Source organism: Salvelinus alpinus, chromosome 15, assembly GCF_045679555.1.
Source record: "Salvelinus alpinus chromosome 15, SLU_Salpinus.1, whole genome shotgun sequence".
Taxonomy (NCBI): Eukaryota; Metazoa; Chordata; class Actinopteri; order Salmoniformes; family Salmonidae; genus Salvelinus; species Salvelinus alpinus.
Window position 1 is genome coordinate 47,111,321 of NC_092100.1, and position 21,029 is coordinate 47,132,349.

The 21,029-nt window shown below is 42.9% G+C and overlaps 1 pseudogene; it reads right to left on the bottom strand.

Moving 5' to 3' along the window:
- Positions 1-4,842: 4,842 nt before the first annotated feature.
- The window catches only part of LOC139539338 (zinc finger protein 536-like), a 42,606-nt pseudogene continuing 26,419 nt past the window's right edge, over positions 4,843-21,029 (bottom strand).

The window sequence follows — 21,029 nt, forward strand, 5'->3', positions numbered from 1 at the left end:
GTGCTTATAATGGAGTTTGCAGTGGTGCAGACGTTTATAACGCAAGACAGGTCTTATCTGCAAATAGCAGAGAGAAGGCCTCAAACCCAAATTAACTTCAGGGGTAAACAGACACGATTGGCTGAGCATTTGACTGATACTCCATGTACAAATTGAACCTAACCGATTCAATGTCTGTCGTCAGCCTATACTTTTAATGCATTTTCTGCAAAAGGTGGGTGTCACGCCCTGGCCATAGAGAGGCTTTTATTCTCTATTTTGGTTAGGCCAGGGTGTGACTAGGGTGGGCATTCTAGTTTCTTTATTTCTATGTTTTCTATTACTTTGTGATTGGCCGGGTGTGGTTCTCAATCAGGGACAGCTGTCTATCGTTGTCTCTGATTGAGAACCATACTTAGGTAGCCATTTTTTCCACCTGTCTTTGTGGGAAGTTGACTTTGTTTAGGGCACATAGCCTTTGAGCTTCACGGTTTGTTTTTGTAGTGTTTATTGTTTTGTTCGGCGTCATTTTGATTAAATAAAAGAAAATGTACGCTCACCACGCTGCACCTTGGTCCTCTCCTTTGAACAGCCGTGACAGTGGGTAAACACTCACACAGAATAAAAAAGGTGCGAAAACAGTTTTTACGTGCATTTACCCTCCACTACACCACTGGTCATTCCTGTGTATGACAATGTGCATTTATTTATGTAAATTAGGTTCATCTCCCCATTATGTACGTGGGTTTTGGAATCCAAGCATGCAAAGTTTCTCAGGGCCCTCTCTCGCTCTCTCTCTCTCTCTTTCTCCTACCTCCACCCCCTCTCTTCTCTCCCACATCAAAGCGTCTTCCCTCTTTCCAGCCTGTCTCTAAATCCCCCTGGAGGTTTAGAGCACAGGTGCAGGACTCAGGGGCTCCAGTCTGCAGGCCTGCAGCTACTGTAACAGGAGAGGAACGTACACACGGAGAATTATCCAGCCTCCATTTCTCACACTGGCATAATCCTTGTGTTTGATTTGTAATATTTTTTTATTTATCTTGAGCTTGTGTTCTTTGGCAAGCACTCAATCCCAGCCTCGGGACATGGGCGGCTGTGGGGACAAAATGTGTGCCTAGTTGCTGTTAACGGGCATTAGTTTCTTTGTAACTGTGACTAAACTCGCGCGTCTCAGTTATGTGGGAGGGAGCGTGTCTCGTTTTTTGACAGACAGGCCTTGACTGGATTCTGTACTTTAAGTCTCACACGGTCTTGTCAAACGTGTGGTATGTCAAAAGCATTCTGTACTCAGCCCCCACCCCCCCACCCGCCCTGCCTGGCCTGCATGTCTGTCAGTAAAACATGTAAAAGATGGAGAGTCATGTTGATATGTCGAACCATTATGTCCCTGAATTGTTCTAATGTATAGACCATGTTTACCTCGACAAGATGTCGCTAGTCTTGAGATCTGACATGGAGAATGTGAGTATATTCTACAGTGGGCTTGGTTTCATCACACACTCTATCCTACCTGACAACTATTTCAGTATTCAGCAGATGTCACTGCAAGTACACTGAGGGTGTGTTGAGACGTCTGAGGTTGTAAACTGTCAGGGGGGAAATCTGTTAAAACTGTGGCACTACGATGCCAACGGTCTTAAATAGTGTTTTCACAACTGTGCGAGCTAATTTTTCATGGCGGTGTTCAGTGTGAGGAACACAGTGTCTGTGTCCCAAATGGCACCCTATTCCCATAGGGCTCTGGTCAAAAGTAGTGCACTAATTATGGATAGGATTCCATTTGGGATGCAACCTGTGATTAGTGTTCCATTAGTTCTCATTACCTCTCCTGTCACAGTGTTTCCTTTACTTCCTACAGGCTGATTAGCTCAACATGACCTGTCTCTTAGAACTAAGAGTTACAGTACTGTATGTGGTGGCCAACTGGAAAGAGATCATAATGTGAATGAAAGGTTGAGTGTATTACACTTGAAAACACAATTATGACAGCGCTAACCCATATTTTAACTTGGCAAACTTTAACCTTAGTGAAGTTCTGTGGAGGCACATTTTTAAAGAGATGCTCAGAATGTGAATACTATAGTAAGTGAATGAAAGGTGGGATGAGTAGGTTTACATTACTGTAAGTTGTATTACACTTAAAAACACAGTTATGAGAGCGGTATCCCATTAAGTTACATCAACTTTAACTTGGCAAACTTTGAATGTCCTCGAGGTTCCTTCACATCTTTACTTTAGTGAGACGTGCGCACATCAGTGCTGAACATGTTATGACTATTTTCCCCATCAGATGTAGTCAAAGGTTAATTGTTTGGGAGTGAGAAATGACATTTCCTCCAGGGTCTGATGGAGACAAGGCTATTTCTGGATGTTACGCAAAATGTATTAACAAGGTAAGCATCATACATACAGGTGGAAAACAAAATACAACCCATGTTCGTGGTCTCCTCTGCTTCTGTTGAACTGAGTAGTGAACCCCTCTCAGTATGACATTGGCTTTGGTGCAAGATGACAACTGAAACATTAATCACGATTAGGAGTAATTAAAAAAGCTGATTAATGGGGTATGCTTTAAGGGAAATTGTACGTAATTAAGAGTTTGACATGACAAGGTTTGGGGTGATGTATACTGAGTCAGGTGTGTGTGTGTGTATGTAAGTTTGTTCACAGAGTTTGTTCAAAGACACAGGTTTTAATAGTCCCTCTAAACTCTGTGTCCTCTGTCACACATCACCCCACCCCAGACAGGTAGGATAGGGTAGGGTACAGCATAGCCAGGTTTGGCATGGCCTGGGCAAGGTATTAACAGGTATGACAGGTCTCTGATTACCCAGTCAGCTGGGCTTTGTCACCTGTCAGGTACAGAGATGGAGGGATGAGTGAGCAGAGAGAGGGAGGAGGAGGGAGGGAGGAGAGGAGGAGGGGGACAAGACAGAGAGGAAGAGAAGGAGTGGATTTGAGAGAATTCGAGTAATCACCAATGACAACAGACAGCACAAACATTAAATACAAAGATGCAAATAATTCCCTCATACTGAACACAAGCAAACCTCACAGGGACTTAACATATGCAAGAGTCCCCTGCAGAGTTGTTGTGATCTCCTTCAATACCAGCACAGATCATTTCCCAGAAAGACAGACAGACAGACAGTTGAAACCCAAGGAATTGTGGGGATTAAACGGCACCCATGTCTCAGAAGGGAAATGGAAGGAAAAGAAAGAAAGACAGACAGAAAGAAAGAAAGATAGAAAGAAAGAAGTGAATGTGAGGGAGGGGGAGAGTGTGGACTGCCAGGCAGTGAGGGAGAGCAGGAGAGGAGAGCTTTGACAGACATGTCTCGCCCAGGCTGACAGCTCCGTCAATAGCCCCGGGATGGCCGCCCTGATTGACAGCTAACAGGTGGCTGGCTGAATGGAGTTGTCAGACCACCTGTCAATCAAACACATCGCCGTGGTTACTGCGGCCAGCTGCAGACACACAGCTGCCCAAGGTGAGCTCTTGTTCTACAGTCTGAATGTTGGCACACTGGTGGAGCTGCAGCCTGCCTGAATCATACTAACATTACTGTAGATAGCCACTACTGTGTGTGTGTGTGTGTGTGTGTGTGTGTGTGTGTGTGTGTGTGTGTGTGTGTGTGTGTGTGTGTGTGTGTGTGTGTGTGTGTGTGTGTGTGTGTGTGTGTGTGTGTGTGTGTGTGTGTGTGTGTGTGTGTGTGTGTGTGTGTGTGTGTGTGTGTGTGTGTGCAGGGCTTACTTAATTAAAATGGGCCAATATATAGTAAGTAGGCTTATCCACTGAGTGTACACAACATTAAGAACACCTTTATAATATTGAGTTGCACCCCCCTTTTTGCCCTCAGAACAGCCTCAATTAATCGGGGCATGGACTCTACAAGGTGTCGAAAGCGTTCCACAGGGATGCTGGCCCATGTTGACTCCGATGCGTCCCACAGTTGTGTCAAGTTGGCTGCATATGCTTTGGGTGGTGGACCATTCTTGTTGAGCGTGAAAACCCCAGCAGTGTTGCAGTTCTTGACACAAACCGGTGCGCCTGGCACCCACTACCGTACCCTGTTCAAAGGCTCTTAAAACTTTTGTCTTGCCCATTCACGCTCTGAATGGCACACATACACAATCCATGTCTCAATTGTCTCAAGGCTTAAAAATCCTTCTGTGACATGTCTGCCCCCCTTCATCTACACTGATTGAAGTGGATTTGAAAAGTGACATCAATAAGGGATCATACAGCTTTCACCTAGATTCACCTGGTCGGCAGGCTATGCCATGGAAAGAGCAGGTGTTCTTAATGTTTTGTATACTCAGTGTATACATATATGGATGGTTTATCATCTTTGATTTGTAATGCATTTCAGTGCATCCATGATATCAATGAATCTACACAGTTTTCCATTTCCTTGGTTCCCCTTAATTGAGCATTGTTGCATTGTTCCACAGAAGAGGGCATGAAGCATTGGAGTTAATGGGGGATAATGATACGTGTGCGAGGCTTTACCCCCCCCCCCCCCCCCCCCCCCGAGTGGCATAGAGAGCAAATGGAAGCATTCTACTCCATTACATCTGCCATGATTACACCCTGAACATCTGGTGTAGGATTCTGACTGATAACTGTTCTGAAGAACTCATATCAGGAGATATTAACAAAAACACAGGCATTTCTACTGCATGAAAGAGCTTAGCTTGGGGGAGTTAGTTTGGTGCCTGCTCACGATCCGACAATCAGTCGGTGTTGAGCTGATAGAGTAATGTGGGTAAATATAAATCATTATGACACTGAGTATAAATGAAGTAAAAAGCACTCAATCTCTCCGTGCTACACATACCACAAAACATTTTATTATAGGCCGTTTGTTTCTTACAGATAAATATATTTTGAAGTCCACACTGGAATGTACATCAACTTTTTTCTTTATCTCTTCCAACTCCATCTCCAACAACAACCCTATCCTCCGTCTCTCATCCTTCACATGTGAAACTAAACAACGTATCAGTGATTTATAAATGTCTATATGTAGTTGCTATAACAACATCAAGTCCCACACAGTGATGTCGTGGTGATATCTCTCACAGTGGGTGTAGGCCTAGGGGCGTCTCCCAAGCCCATGGTGCTTTGGGGCAGGTAGGAGGAACCAGCGGAGCCTTCCTGGGAGGTCACAGGGGCGTTGGTATGGGTCCGTCGGAGGCGTCTGTCTGGGTACAGGCTGCTGTCGAAGGGCCTGCGGTGGACACACAGGACATGGGTTTTCAGGTTACCCTTCTGGGTGGCGCTGTAAGGGCAGTACCTGCACTGGAAAGGCTTCCCACCTGGCAGAAAGGAAAGCATTGCTTTAGACAAATCAACCTCCCAGCCCTCCCTCATTCATTGTTACTACTGCCAACTCCGTTGTGCCAACTCTTTATTGGTAATCATAAAATATTGTAGACTAAATCATAATAACACCAGCAGTGGAATAAGGGAGAAAATGATTCTGTTTGCACTTTGGGAACTCCATCCCCATGTGTTCCACATATACAGTAATTCCACCTCTGACTAGTACTACATGCTACAGGTGTGGTTTCTTCATTTTACCAGATTCTCACAGCAGGAAAACAATCCTGCAGCAACAGGAAATGTTAAATATTGTGTGGATTATAATTAATGGCCATTTGTGTAGGGTTTGATTAATTTTAGTTAGGGCAATCAAGTCAAATTACAAACTTTAGAAGCCTTTTTAAACCTCTACCTCTTTAAACACTACAAGTTTGCATTTCCTGCAACAACAGGGTGATCAAATTAAGACATCTGTACATACTACTTTCATTGGCAACAGAAGCACACACACACACACACACACACTTCCTGGGCTCATGGTGGTGATGAGTGTTGGGCTGATGAATGACAGACGTCTGCAGCTGGCTTCACTAAGGCCTGCTAAAGCTTCCTGACTGTTCCCCTCTCTCTCTCTCTCTCCTCTCTCTCTCTCTCTCTCTCTCTCTTGGATAGTCTAGCCTAGACACAAATGACCATAACACACCAATGTCCTCTATTACTTGCTTCCAGTACTGTCTTATTTAAACAAGCACTTTACACCCAATTTGAAGACCAAAGCATTGCATCTCATCTGACACATTTCCACTGGATTATACTCTGTTTTTACTTTGACACCAACACAATGTCTATTTCAGGCTCAGTTACTTCACCACTACAGCGCCATGCTTCCTTTCCTTCTAAAAACTCTGGGACTTCTTCTATCATTCATGATTACAGTAAACCGTTATGGGATGATGTCATATGACATCACTTCCCAAAACACAAGCTGCCACAACCTTTTAACCTCTCCTCCTCTCTCTTCTCCTGTAGGCTATGAAACTGAAAGCTCTCTTTCACATCTACATAAAAAGTCATTTTGGGGAAAAATGTAAAAAGCCCACAGAAGGTGTTGGGCAATAAAAGTTAATGCTCCATCTGTTGGTGTATAATAACCTGCTGGTTATAAAGGACAGCAGTACAGGAAATGAGACTGAGTGACACATCTGAATACCCTCTGAATATCACTAACCTGTCTGTCTGATAAGCAACATATGTCTGAATATCACTGACCTGTCTGTCTGATATACAACATGTCTGAATATCACTGACCTGTCTGTCTGATATACAACATGTCTGAATATCACTGACCTGTCTGTCTGATATACAACATGTCTGAATATCACTGACCTGTCTGTCTGATATACAACATGTCTGAATATCACTGACCCTTCTGTCTGTTATACAACATGTCTGAATATCACTGACCTGTCTGTCTGATATACAACATGTCTGAATATCACTGACCTGTCTGTCTGATATACAACATGTCTGAATATCACTGACCTGTCTGTCTGATATACAACATGTCTGAATATAATCTTGGAAACCCAGAATTAAAATCTTGCATAAATGCACTAGATGTTACGTACTCTGTCCATGAAAGACTATTCTGAATATCACTGACCTGCCTGTCTGAATATCACTGACATGTATGTCTGAATATCACTGACCTGCCTGTCTGAATATCACTGACCTGCCTGTCTGAATAACACTGACATGTCTGTCTGAATATCACTGACCTGCCTGTCTGAATATCACTGACATGTCTGTCTGAATATCACTGACATGTCTGTCTGAATATCACTGACCTGCCGGTCTGAATATCACTGACATGTCTGTCTGAATATCACTGACCTGCCTGTCTGAATATCACTGACATGTCTGTCTGAATATCACTGACATGTCTGTCTGAATATCACTGACCTGTCTGTCTGAATATCACTGACATGTCTGTCTGAATATCACTGACCTGTCTGTCTGAATATCACTGACCTGCCTGTCTGAATATCACTGACCTGCCTGTCTGAATATCACTGACCTGCCTGTCTGAATATCACTGACCTGCCTGTCTGAATATCACTGACCTGCCTGTCTGAATATCACTGACCTGCCTGTCTGAATATCACTGACCTGCCTGTCTGAATATCACTGACCTGCCTGACTGAATATCACTGACCTGCCTGTCTGAATATCACTGACCTGCCTGTCTGAATATCACTCACATGCCTGACTGAATATCACTGACCTGTCTAATTGACACTGGGAGCTAAGATATAATTACTTTACTAATTTAAAAGCTTTGCCATTGTATTGGAAGAAGAAGAAAAAAAACATTTAAACCCTGACTTGGCAAGACTGACTTGGCAGTTTAGGGATGTAATATATAGTTTAATGCAGAATTAAATGTGTTTGGAACAGGTCAGGGCAGTACATTTGGTTAACCATATGTTTCAAGGAAATCAAATTACTACCAAATTTACTTTTTTCTTAGAACCATTACAAAATGCAAGTAATTTTTTTCTTCCACATTAAGCAACATCAGCAAATAATACGATGTATAGCCAGTCTTATCCGTACACGTATAGTGCTTTCCCTATCTCTCCCCTCTTTCTCTCTCCTCTTCCTGTGTCGTACATTCTTTCTTCCTGGTATTTCCCTCCCACTGGAGGAGAGGGGAGGTCCAGGACAGGGCAACCTCCAAATAAGTTCCATTAATCACAGGCCACAGTCTAATGTAACTAATATTTTACAATTAGAGGAGACAGGACTGAGCCCAGAGCCATCCATCTCCCCAGCACATGATCATCCATTCATAGGCTACACACTAGCCTGAGACCAGACCAGCTCACACACACATTTACCAGGAAACAAGAAAGGATGGAAGAAGGGGAGGGAGAGGGAGAAAGTGTATGTGTGAGCGTGTGTGTGTGTTGCAGGCAGAGATAATGACCATGATGACAGTGGCGGGGCTGTGGGGGCCAGAGGAGCTGAATGGTGACGGATGACACAGCGCGGAGCTCTGATGGCACACAGACAGTGAGTGATGACTGCACATCATTCCCAGCGCTCCACCCTTCATTATCTCTATGGGGAGACCCAGTCACAAAGGCAGCCCGCTCTGCCTGCCCTCTCTCTGCCCTCAAACGACATCTGCTCATAGAGACAGCCACACTAGCCTTCTTCTTTCACCTCTCTGTCTCGCCATCTATCTCCATCTATGCTCCCTCTCTCGCTCTCATTCTCACTCTGTGTTTCTCTGTCTCTCTCTGTCATCCTTTCAGTAGAGGGTTTACACCCGGCAGACAATGAGGTAATGACTCTATCCCCTTTCAAATCAGCTCTTTTCTTTCTTTTTCTTTCTTTCATTCTTAGATAATCCGCTCTGTATCAATCTACTCATATTTACCAAGCCTCACGTGTTGGGAGGCCCAATCTGATGTCTCCCATATGTGGAGGATGTGGTATGCAAGAGTCGCTGTCCTCTCATCTATTCTCTCATATAGGATGAAACTCCTTTGTCAATAACATTCCGTATATACTGCATTATCTAATGACACATTAAATAGCAACGGACAGTGAACTAACGTGTAAATATTTCCTAACATGGCATGATGCCTTGAGCAAAGTAAATATGTAACCACAGCTATATGATTATATCGCCATCTAGTGGCCATGGTTGGGAGATGTAGTGACAGGGCATTAGCCATGAGGGAGGACTCTATATGAAACTAATGAGCATGCAGACAGATTCATCCAGGGGTCACCATCTGGCCAATTACCACTGTTGGCACACTGTGTCCGACCTGAACTGTCATCGCACACACATCGCAAATCACTCCATGTCCACGGTGCCCTGCAATATGTCACAGAGTGACTAGACCTAGACCACATTATGGGGACATAGGGATAGGAGGCAGTTACTTGACAACGCCACCTAGTTAATACTGCAAACAGGGCAGGCAGAAGCAGTTTGCGTGATGAGAACAATGTCTGACTGGCCACCTGCTTGTTGTTTGTAGTTAGAGCAGCCAAGTCACCAGTGATACAAGTCAGTATTCGATGTCCATCCATGTCTGAGGACGTTGGGAGATAATGTGGAAACCAGCCACTAGGGGGCAACAGTGAGCGCTGTTACCTTCAAGTAGGTTTCGTAGGTTTCGTAAGCATCTGCCTCTGGTGCCAAAGGTTGTATGTTTGGATCCAGCGATAGAAGGTTGTTATTGAAATTATTTCAATAAAGTAAGACTGGAATTTATATATAAACGCCTGGAATATTTCCATTTTGGAGAATCTCTTATAAAATGGATTAAAGTTATGTATAGTAACCCTAGGTGTAGAATAGTAAATGGTGGCTACTTCTCAGAAAGTATTAAAATGTCAAGAGGAGTAAAACAAGGTTGTCTATTTATTATGGCCATTGAAATGTTAGCTATTAAAATCAGATTCAACAATAATATCAAGGGGTTATAAATCAAGGGCTATTTGGAGTATCTAGATACTTTTTGTAACCTCTCTGGATTACAACCAAATTATGATTGGATTGGTATTGGACCACTAAAATATACAACTTTTACATTACCGCGTAGTTTACCCAAATAATTGTCTGCCGGTGATGTGGACATACTCGGTATACATATCCCGAAAGAAAGAAATGATCTCACAACAATCATTTTATTTACCGCCTTTTTCTCCCCAATTTCGTGATTGCGATCTTGATTCATCGTTGCAACTCCCCATTGGGCTCAGGAGAGGTGAAGGTGGAGTCATGCATCCTCCAAAACATGACCCGCCAAACCAGACTTCTAAACACCCGCTCTCTTAACCCAGAAGCCAGCTGCACCAATGTGTCGGAGGAAACACCGGTCAACTGACGATTGAAGTCAGCACGCAGACGCCCGGCCCACCACAAGGAGTCGCTAGAGCGCGGTGAGTCAAGTAAAGCCCCTCCAGCCAAACCCTCAGCCTCGGATCGAACCCCAGGCTGTAGTTGACGCCACAACACTGTGATGCAGTGCCTTAGACCCCTGCGCCACTCGGGAGGCCACCACAATACATTTTTTATAGAAAGTTAGCAAAAATAGATACGATTTTGCTACCATGGAAAGGAAAATACCTGTCTATTTGTGGAAAAATCCCCCTGATTAACTCTTTAGTCATATCCCAGCCTATTTATAAAATGAATTCGGAGGGCAGAAATGATTAACTATTAAAGCATTAGACCTCTCACTTAAGGCTTCAGTCATACAAAAGTTATACTTAAATCCGAACTGGTTCTCTAGCAGATTAGTAAGAATGTCTCACCCCATGTTCAAGAATGGCCTTTTTCCCTTTATTCAGATTACAACCTCTCACTTTCGGGGATTTGAAAATGAAGTCATCTCCAAAATATCGCAATTTTTAAAACAAATAAATTATTTCACCAACTTGGGACATTTTGTTAGTCCCCATGAGGTCAAATGCTATTTCTAGGGGGTTTAGGGCAAAGGTTAGAATGAGTGTTAGGGTTAGAATTACGTTAAGGGTTAGGGTTAGTTTTAGGGTTAGGGTCAACGGTTAGGTTTTTTGGTTAGGGTAAGAGTACGGGTTAGTGTTAGAGGTTAGGGCAAATAGGATTTTGAATCGGACTGAATTGTGTGCCCCCACAAGGTTAGCTGTCTGTACAAGACCGCGTGTGTGTGTGTAACGATGTGCGCTGAGTGTCGGGAAGCAAGTTCAGGGAGTGAGTGTTTTAATAAATAAACACAACATAATACAAAATAAGAAACACGAACAATGCACAGGAACAGAAACAATAACGCCTGGGGAAGGAACCAAAGGGAGTGACATACAGTTGAAGTTGGAAGTTTACATACACTAAGGTTGGAGTCATTAAAACTCGTTTTTCAACCACTCCACAAATGTATTGTTAACAAACTATCGTTTTGGCAAGTCGGTTAGGACATCTACTTTGTGCATGACACAAGTAATTTTCCCAACAATTGTTTACAGACAGATTATTTCACTTATAATTCACTATATCACAATTACAGTGGGTTAGAAATTCACATACACTAAGTTGACTGTGCCTTTAAAGAGCTTGGAAAATTCTATAAAATGATGTAATGGCTTTAGAAGCTTCTGATAGGCTAATTGACATCATTTGAGTCAATTGGACGTGTACCTGTGGATGTATTTCAAGGTCTACCTTCAGACTATGTGCCTCTTTGCTTGACATCATGGGAAAATCAAAAGAAATCAGCCAAGTCCTCAGAAAACAAAATTGTAGACCTCCACAAGTCTGGTTCATCCTTGGGGACAATTTCTAAAGCCTGAAGGTACCACGTTCGTCTGTACAAACAATAGTACGCAAGTATAAACACCATGGGACCACGCAGCCGTCATACCGCTTAGGAAGGAGACGCGTTCTGTCTCCTAGAGATGAACGTACTTTGGTGCGAAAAGTGCAAATCAATCCCAGAGCAAAAGCAACGGACCTTGCTGGAGGAAACGGGTACAAAAGTATCTATATCCACAGTAAAACAAGTCCTACATCAACATAACCTGAAAGGCCGCTCAGCAAGTAAGAAGCCACTGCTCCAAAACTGCCATAAAAAAAGCCAGACTATGGTTTGCAACTGCACATGGGGACAAAGATCATACTTTTTGGAGAAATGTCCTCGGGTCTGATGAAACAGAAATAGAACTGTTTGGCCATAATGACTACTGTTATGTTTGGAGGAAAAAGGGGGAGGCTTGCAAGCCGAAGAACACCATTTCAACCATGAAGCACGGGGGTGACAGCATCATGTTGTGGGGGTGCTTTGCTGCAGGAGGGACTGGTGCACTTCACAAAATAGATGGCATCATGAGGATGGGAAATTATGTGGATATATTGAAGCAACATCTCAAGACATCAGTCAGGAAGTTAAAGCTTGTTCGCAAATGGGTCTTCCAAATGGACAATGACCCAAAGCATACTTCCAAAGTTGTGGCAAAATGGCTTAAGGACAACAAAGTCAATGTATTGGAGTGGCCATCACAAAGCCTTGACCTCAATCTTATAGAAGAATTGTGTGCAGAACTGAAAAAGTGTGTGCGAGCAAGGAGGCCTATAAACCTGACTCAGTTACACCAGCTCTGTTAGGAGGAATGGTGCCAAAATTCACCAAACTTATTGTGGGAAGCTTGTGGAAGGCTACCCGAAACATTTGACCCAAGTTAAACAATTTAAAGGCAATGCTATCAAATACTAATTGAGTGTATGTAAACGTCTGACCCACTGGGAATGTGATGAAAGAAATAAAATCTGAAGTAAATCATTCTCTCTACTATTATTCTGACATTTCACATTCTTAAAATAATGTGGTGATCCTAACTGACCTAAGACAGGGAATATTTACGAGGATTAAATGTCAGGAATTGTGAAAAACTGAGTTTAAATGTATTTGGCTAAGGTGTATGTAAACTTCCAAAGCATCCTTCACCCATGATGCCAAACATACCCTCGTAAAACTGACTATCCTACCGATCCTTGACTTTGGCGATGTCATTTACAAAATAGCCTCCAACACTCTACTCAGCAAATTGGATGTAGTCTATCACAGTGCCATCCGTTTTGTCACCAAAGCCCCATATACTACCCACCACTGCGACCTGTATGCTCTCATTGGCTGGCCCTTGCTTCATATTGGTCGCCAAACCCACTGGCTCCAGGTCATCAATAAGGCTTTGCTAGGTAAAGCCCTGCCTTATCTCAGCTCACTGGTCACCATAGCAGCACCCACCCGTAGCACGTGCTCCAGCAGGTATATTTCACTGGTCATCCCCAAAGCCAACTCCCCCTTTGGCCGCCTTTCCTTACAATTCTCTGCTGCCAATGACTGGAACGAATTGCAAAAATCACTGAAGCTGGAGTCTTCTATCTCCCTCACAACTTTAAGCATCAGCTGTCAGAGCAGCTTACCGATCATTGCACCTGTACACAGCCCATCTGTAAATAGCCCACCCAACTACCTCATCCCCACATTGTTATTTTTTTTTTCTTCTCCTTTGCACCCCAGTATCTCTACTTGCACATTCATATTCTGCACATCTATCACTCCAGGGTTTAACTGCTAAATTGTAATTATTTCACCACTATGGCCTATTTATTGCCTTACCTCCCTAATCTTACTACATTTGCACACACTGTATATAGATTTTTCTATTGTGTTATTGACTGTAGGTTTGTTTATCCCATGTGTAACTCTGTGTTGTTGTTTGTGTCGCACTGCTTTGCTTTATCTTGGCCCGGTCGCAGTTGTAAATGAGAACTTGTTCTCAACTGGCCTACCTGGTTAAATAAAGGTGAAATAAAAAATAAAATACCAGTAGATGGCGTAGTATAGGCTTGGGCCTTCAGCAAATGATTTGTCTGAGAATGATAAAGACACAAATGAGCCTTGTCTAGAATAACCGACTGAGCTGCAAAATAGAAAGTATTTATGTTTTAGGCTAGGCCTATTCCGTTATCTAAATATGCCATGCTGTTGTGTATTATTTAATAGCCATATAATTGTACAATTAATTTTTATAGCCGTGTGGGGCTACTGTGGTGATCATGTAACTTAATGAATCACACTTTTTCCAGGATTTGGGAGCACGGACTGTAGGCCTTATATTAGGCATTATGACTGTTGTATTTGTGAATTCCACTCTGTATGGAGGCTTGTTATAGCCGTTTGCATTGCACAACCCCATCACGCAGAGGCTATAACCATATCAATAAATGATACAAAACTAAATATTGATTAAGTATTGGCTATAACCTGTCCTGAGCGAAATAGCCAAGGGGCCCCAAATGGTCAAAACTATCCATGGCCTATTCTTATTGCCAGATCTGTTGTCCCTATCAGCCACTGCATGTGCTTCTTCAAGTATTTTGTATTTGGATATGCCTAAATAAAACATTGACCTGAAGTGATAGGCTAAAGAACTTTAGAGAATTTCGATAGTTTTGAATACACACATGGATTTCAACAAACAAATGGATAAGACTGTTCTATTCTCTTTGATTTAGTTCCTATTGCAACTCAGACAAATGACTGAATTGATGACATACTGACTGAACTGAATAAAATATGAATTAAATGTTCAAATATGTTGGAATGATGAGTTGCAGGCATCATGCATGCTCTGCACTTTATTTGGCTAGTAGGCAAATAGGCCCACATTAGGGTATAATGACTCCATGGCTGCAGGCCTACAGAAGGGCATCCTTTTAGGCTGAGCTTTTCTTAAGGCGCATTGTGCTGTAGTGCTGCATGAGATCACCAGCTCTTCAACTGGCCAGCAGTGTCACGGTGGCGGGAAGAGCCTATACGAGACTAAGACCACTGCAACAGAGTTATTGTAAAGTGTGGAAGTAAGTTTATGTCAGACTTAGCCTCTGTTTAACCTCTCTCTTGTTCATTTCAATGTCCATATGTTCATGACCCGATTCATATAAATCGTGTCAAAATATTTAAAAAATTTAAAAAATCATATTAACCCCTCCTACAGAATATGCTTTGGCAAGATTTTGAGTGATGAAATAAATAAATAAATAAATATTCTATAAAAAATATTTTGAGTGGCAAAGATTCCAGTGGTCATGCATAATTCATAGATTCACCAAACATCTGTTATTATTCTGTTTCATTATTCCTGGTAGATACTACTGGTTATGATTGCAGACAGAGTCCAGAGAATAGGATGGTGCAATATTGAATTAGTCATATTTTGATGCAGGTGCATGCATGGGGATGTCCACGTCACCCAGAGATATGTCCATGCTGTAGAGATACACCTGGCGGACCTAGCGACTCACTGTCGTAGGCATAATACAGCTAGTGCTATCTAGACTTGTGCTGGCAAACAAATCCATTACATTAGCTACCTAAATGTTAAGTAAACTCAGCTGAGGAGTAATAGAGACTTTTAACTTGAAAACATGCAGGATACCTCTTTCAGGTTTCCCTAACTTCCGTTTTTTTATACATTGTTATGCTTGTTTGCATAGCACTCCTCACTCGTTTGGTGTACTTTTTTTTAACTGCCAAAACTCTGAAAGCTATTATTGTACTTCAGAATTGCAACACAAGATTTGTTCAAGCCTTAAATGTTTGTCCGTAATTGTAGCATTGTAGTTTGTATGTTCACATATGAAATTTCACGTTTATGTTTCACGCATTGCCATTGCTTTTCTTTTACGATCCTAACAATTTACGCATGGATTTTCTTACGATCCTAACGATATGTACATTTTGGCAGGTATCTAGCTCCATACATCTCTCCCTGTCAAACATATGTGCAGTGTATTTTCGTTTGCAGGATAGGTTAAGCGCAGTTTCGACATGGTGGGATCTTTTTGTGTCAGTATAATTAATTGTTCAAGAAATGGCGGTGGAAATGCCTTTATGTGCAAATATTGATATAATAACCATCATATTGAAAGTAAACTTGGAGTCACACGATGATATGTAGTCCTCCCACTACGACTTGGAAAAGCATGCAGTTTATTTGTCTACATATGAAATAAGTTATGATGAACTTCACAGGGGGGTGAAAGTGCACGGTGTTGAGTTTGATGCATCTTACCAATCAATATCGAGAGTCTTATTCTGGTGACATGATGATCAATGCTTGACTGCCGTTTGACAAATACAAACAATGTCATAATAATAATGTCCATAATAATCTCATCATGTAGGTAGCCTACCCGCACTGTATCTGCCAGCTGTTGGTAAGAGCTCATGTGCCAAGACCAGCGTTTGCACATTTGCAATGTAATGCAACAGTTTCTGTGACAAAATCAAATAGGGTTGAACGTGCAATGGAAACCCATTTAACTTGTATTTTTTATTCGGTACGTTGGAATTTAACCGCAAAAGTGATTTTTTATGTGCTCTACGTCATCACGCACAGCCTTTTATCCAACAATAAGACAGTTTGATGGAAACACATCTCTAGTAGGAAAATGCGCATATTGTTTTATGCAGATTTTAGAATATTCGTATGAAAATCTGTTGCCAAGTAGATGGACACCTAGCTCCTGACACATTTGTTCATGTGTCATTAGTGCTGGTGGCCTGTGTTCGAGACTCGCTATGGGAATCACCCTACTCTCATATTCTTAGCAAAATTGTATATGTGGTGTATATATTTTTTAAAGACCATAGAGTTCTCTTTGAGATGCTCAGCTATATAGAATTAATACATACTATTAATTCATGAGATAATGGAAATGTGGTCATAATTCGTGCTCAAGGGGAAATCCTTCACATTCCCATTTTTCAATGACAAACTCATTTAGATCAGAGAGGTGTGTTGTAACTGTTGCTAAATAATGACATTAACATATTTAGCTAAGAATATGAGAGTAGGGTGATTCCCATAGCGAGTCTCAAACACAGGCCACCAGCACTAATGACAAATGCCCTAACCACTGTCCCAATATGAGATATGTCTAGGTCATGCTTATTGGGCCAGTATAGTTAGACCCTGTACTGTCCAGAAGAAACCCTACCCCTCCTCCCTAGGCAATTGGGTAGATCTGAAACAACTTGATAAGTGTAAGGCTGTAAGCAATAGGATGAATGCACTTTGAAGTAAATCTCAGCTCTGTTAATAGTAAACTCAAGAAAAACTTTTATTGATCGTAGTGATTCAGAAGTATCATTAAAACAGGTTAATGTGCCCCACCAACATTAGACAACTATACTGAAAGCCCTTCAATTGCTGAAATACGTCAATGAAATAAATGATGAGACTAGTCAGATGAACTCGTACATGACATGGACATGGTGGCGTAGCAGGAAGATCGGCGCACCGTGAACCAAGAGGTTGTGAGTTTTAATCCCAGGTGAAGACTGTTGAATAATAATTACTTTAGAAATGAACATGCACAATTTTATAATTTATGTCAAAGTGTGTCAGTTGAAAACACCGTAGGTGTCAGTATCTCTAACCTTGCCGGCAGAAAAAGAGCTACGAATGGATCAGTGGTTCACCAATCAGGGCCTTGACTGGCCCCGGCAACAGTAACAAGGCGTGATGTGTAATGATACCATTTTCTGGTGGGGAGAACGTTTCTTTGGTTCCATCAGGCGACGTCATGACAACTGATACACAGAAATGTTTTTGCAACGTTCCCATGAAACGTGTCTAGAACATTAATATCTTGTGTTCTGAGAACATGGCAACCATGTACTGTGTATGTTTGGTGGGACGTTAATGGAATATTTTCCTAACCCTCCGAAAACTGGACATGCATGTTCTTGCAACATCCCATGAAACGTATCTAGAACATTAGTATTGTATATTCTGAGAACATGGTAACCACAATCTGGGTATGTTCTGTTTGACATTCTACAAAGGGTGGGTCTAATTCTGAATGCTGATTGGTTAAAAGTGCATTCCAGCCGGTGTCTATTCCACAAGTTAACACCCCTATTTAGTCTGTTCCATCTGTTCCATCCACTGTCTCATCAGCCCAGGCACGGAAGTTCTAAACTTGATCTCCACTATAAATGGAACATTTAGAACGAACGACTGGGTCGCGTCCATAGACACAGAACAAAAAGACTGAATGACTGGGTGGCGTCTCTGGCAACCGAACTAATAGAACGAACAATCAGCCGGCTTGGCTTTGGTAGCAACCCTAGATTTGTTTCGGGACTATATCTTGTGGAACGATGAAATAGTATGAATAAATTAATCAAAATAACATTTTTTATGAAAATATGTCAATCATTATTTGAATATGTTGGTAACCTGTTGTATAAAGTGATAATGCCCTCGAAGCCAGTGTTTGGAGGATATATCGGCATGGTTTGCCAGCCCTCAACTTCGTATCGGGCTTAACAACACCCGTGACAATATATCCTCCAAACACTGGCTTCTCGGGCATTATCACTTAATTAAGGGAATGTTCTCCTAACTATGACACCAAAACATGCTAACATAGAATGTTCTCCTGACTAACAGAATACTGGAAATTCAAACATTAGAGGAACATTACGGGTAACAGTACAAAAACATTCTCTCTACCCTAGAATTATTAGCTGGGATACTGTACACTTTTGAAAGCAGTAAGTCACACAAGAACAGAACAGATGTTGTGCCCAAACAGAGTTGACAGGCACTTTAATGTCTTTAAAGAGCATATTGTGTGTCATATTGTGTTTCTGCATCAGATGGATCAGAATGACAGAGTTTCGAGCTGCACTCATATTACATGCATATAATATCAAAGGATCCCAGCTGTCTGAAAGATCTCTCTAGAGAGCCAGGTGATTAAATCTTGCTCTCTGCAGGCGTATCACACAAGAGTTAAGCCACTCCATCAAATGGGTCCCATTGCCTGGGTGATTTGTTACTGATCAGATGGTGAAATTGTATCTTCCTCTAAGTGGGGATGTAATCAGTGCCACACACCTATGACTCCAATACCCTTGTTTTAGTCCTTCTGAGAATCACAATCAAAAGTGTTTAAACTAACTGCAGTGCAACCGTTTCCTCTGACACATTGTCTGCTGAGGTAAGCCTATCTACCTAATGAAACAGTGTTCTTAAGATCCAAACATATAGGAGAGGATAGTATAGGAAAGGCATATGATGTTATAAGGAGGCAGGATCACTACTTGACCACTAGATGGCGTTGAACGCTCATGTAATATGAAGTTACTACGGGGAAAGAGTAAGATTAGGAGACAGAGGTACAGATGACATCATTCATGGGGTAGAGAGAGAGGCACTCACCTGAAGTCTCTGCTCTCTCCATGGGCCCTCCACCGCCACCATTCAAGCTGGCTGCATGGCCGTTGAGGAGCATGTGGTTCTGGCCCCTGGAAGACTGGAGGACTGACAGGAGGTTTCTGTGGAGGTGGTGGTGGTGAGGAGTCGGCACTGGCTTCAGCAGCTCCAGAGGAGAGAGGAGAGGCTGGATGACCGACCTGTCCCACTGGCCCTGCTTCTCCTGGGGACACTGAAGGGCCTCACTGGGCCCATGGGGAAGGCCAACCATCATCTCTGTCATCTTCTCACTCAGCCGTGCTTCGCTGCTGCTACTCTTCATTATCCTTAGTTTGTTGAATTCCTCTTCCTCCTCAACTTTGTTAAACGCATGGCTCTCGAGTGCACAATCCTCATTGTGAGCTGAGAAGTCATAGTTGTGTTGGTCGTCCTGCTCTGTGGGCATCTCCAGGTCACCAGTGCCAGATCCAATCTCTGACTGTTCAGCCGTGTGTTGCCCAGTGTGTGCCTGGAGCCTGTTGCTATTGGAGGAGAGGGAGCCATTACACACACTGCTGTGCTGCTGGAATAACCCAGTCAATCCCCCTTGAGACCTGTCCATGTGGGCTGAGCCAGCCTGAGGCGACAGCACCCAGTCTGGCCTGAGAGACAGATCCAGAGGCTCATACTGGGACTTCCTGGTCCTGGGTGTGACTGCAGAGCCACCAGTACCTGTCTCCCCCTCACTGTCCCGGTCACTCCCCTTGACTCCAACACGGTCCTCCCCCTCAGAGCTCCCCTGTCCTCCCCCCCGAGTGCTGACCATACCTCCCCCTGCCCTCCTCTTTCTGTCCCCTCTCAGAACACTTGATGTCAGGCCATTGATGAAGGTCTGTATGGATTGATGAAGACCTTGTGGCTTCACACTCTTGTCCTCCATAGCTGGAGGTCCTCCATAGGCCTGGTGCAGGTTGGAAGGGTTAGGCAGATTGGGTGCTAGCCTGTCCATGTGCAGAGTAGTTGGGTTTCTCCTGTTCTCATCAGGATCCTCCAGCCCACTGTAGAGGTCAGAAGTAGGGCTCCGGTCCTTGGGGCTGGGGGGCTGTGGGGACGAGGGGTCTATGTTGTCCCTGGTGTCATGGTTCCACTGGGGGTGGTGGTGGAGGTGGTAGCCTTCCAGACGGTAACTGAGAGAAACTGACTGTGGGCTGGTGTAGTCACTGGGGGGACAGCTGTAGGCCTTCTCCTCACCTGTTAGAGCTACAAGACAGAACAACGGCACAGCCTGAATCAGACAGTCTCGATTACCAATCTTTCACATTCATATTTCTCTGGATAGTTGTCAGTATGTGCTATATTTCAGAGACAATTGTCTGACTTGTACAACTAAATCATCGGCAATTCTGAAAACCAACCTAAAGAACCTGAGCGATTGGATCATCTCTGTGAACTTGGGAAATGTGTGTGTAAATATGGTCGCCATGTCTGAACATGAACAATGTGTGCAGCGCCACACAATACTGAGTTGAATGATTTAAGTTGTGCTCTGCAGTAAATCAGGCTTGTAATCAGCTTTCAGGCCAAGCGATGCATCATCGCACAGTATGGAGTGCAGAGCACCATACGCAATGAATTTACTCAAAGATGTTAGCAGCAAATAAGATTCTTTATAATGACATACTGTAGTAGCTATCTTCTAAATGAAATGAAAGAGGGGCACATGTTGCAGACAGAGGGCCCCATTCTATTGAAAGCAACTAACTGGGTTTCCAAGTCAAAAAGAACATTCTTTCTCTGCAACGAGAGAGAATTTCAGTTCATTTTTGCAGAGTGAGGAAAATTATATTATTGGCTTTTCCCCATAAACTTGGTGAGCAACTTGGATTGACGTCTCACCTGTACGATGTTCATATCAGGCCAAAGTCACATGTCCATGAAGCTTGTGTTAAAG